Source organism: Branchiostoma floridae, chromosome 1 (genome assembly GCF_000003815.2).
Source record: "Branchiostoma floridae strain S238N-H82 chromosome 1, Bfl_VNyyK, whole genome shotgun sequence".
NCBI classification, from domain to species: Eukaryota; Metazoa; Chordata; class Leptocardii; order Amphioxiformes; family Branchiostomatidae; genus Branchiostoma; species Branchiostoma floridae.
Window position 1 is genome coordinate 18,261,152 of NC_049979.1, and position 1,912 is coordinate 18,263,063.

Sequence of the window (1,912 nt, forward strand, 5' to 3'; positions counted from 1 at the left end):
GTATCTTGTCATGTTTGTGCCTACGTGCCATCCAGCACGGAGGCGTGTTGAACCGTTACGGGAGTCAACACTGGCCCCCGGGCAGTGGCGCCGACGAGAAATTAACTTAGCAACGAGAACAAAAAGGTGTAAACCTTACCTGACTGAATTTAATAAAGCAAGCGAAATTGACATTTCGACAGCGAGGTAGACTACAAAAGAAAACGGATATACGGATATTCAGAATTCTTCAGATGTGTGTTAGTACATAATTAATGACGCCAACTCACCACATACCCTCATAATGTGCAGGCTTGTGAATCTGGTACCAAAGTTCAGGAGTTGAAAACATCCCAAGCAGGGTTATGAAGTACTATAGGTTAGAGCGCGCAAAATGCCCAATGCGTTAAGGCCATCACCAATGATCTTTGCTCTAGTAAGACTATGCATTCTTTGAGTTATTTTGATATCCACACCTCAGGTACATGAATACTCTTAAGTCATGCCAAGAAGCGAAGACATGTTATATTACTCACTTGTCTATCGGTAACTCACGGGACGTTCTGTCACAATCCTTTCGTCGGGGCGGCGCACAGTGGAAGGTGTCGCTGAGTGTATTTCTCCGGCTGTTATTGGTATTTTAATGATTAAAATTATATACAGAGTTCATCAAGTCGTTACAAAATAAAGCTTTCTTCACATAATAAATTCCATCTGAACTTATACCAATTATCAAAAACTAACGTGTACTTCCCCTTGAGACGTCAGTAGACCAATAGACAACCCACTCTAACATGATCTTGCTGGAATTAATATCCTACCATCAGACGAGAAAGCCCCATTCGCCCGTCACTACGGTGAGATGTGGTGGTCTTCAACAACTCTGACAGACGGACAGTTTCATGAAGATGGATACTTTCCGTCCTGACCCGCCGAGGTTTTCTCGCCTGTCATGGCAACATCTCAACTTGGCTTGATTTGGCCATTCAGAGTTCTCCATTGGCATTGCCGGAGTCAAGAAACTTGTAGATGAGTTGAAAAACAAAAGGCAGCCATGTGCTATCTCTGCAATAGCATTAATTGTAAAACAAGTACCCCACCGATAACCATTCTTACGGTTTTCCGTCAACATTGACAATTATCCAAAGAATTCTCCCCTTCGCTGCACAGTGATCAGTAGAGGGCGGAGAATCCAAGGAAGACAAGACACACATTATGACTAGATCAGTCTAAAAATATCGTTTGTATCATTTTCTATTTCGTTTATGAATATTAGATATACGCCATAATGAAAGGGTTGTAACCAGGTGATTGTTATGAACGGGGATATTTCTCAACAAACGCGATGACGTGAAGTGCACCCAGAGTTGGTGAACTTGTTACGATTTGGCTGAACGCCACCACAGGACACAAAACCTGGGAGCAGCCGAGTGAAAGGTGGGCCACTTAAGTCGGTGGAAGGTTTGCTTTTCTTTGAAATTCCTCAGGTGTGAGGCTACTGGATTGAAGTAAGCGGATTTTCCTGACAAGACTATGTAAGCAGAAATACTCTCAGTCTGAGATCTACACTGGCAAGAATGTCATTACCTACTGGAATCTAGCCAAGGTAATGTGATGATATCCCACCGCGGTGATCCCTGCAGGCCGAATTTCACCTGTAGACGAAAATAGACATCTGGTAATAAGTGTGAGAAATGTAGTTACTACTGCATGTTGTTTGCGATATCCTTATCCAGCATGGCCTTAGGCGGTTCTATCAGTCCTTCTTGTGGTATTAAGAACAGTTTCCTTAGTTACGCCTTGTTTATATAGACTAAAAAATAACCTAATACTCCTTGGCGTGTTCAGGCAATGGGTCGTTGGACGGAAGGTCGTTGCCTGGCTAGGCGGTACAACTTTGATGTTGCAATTGTTCGTGGCCTTGACAGGAGAA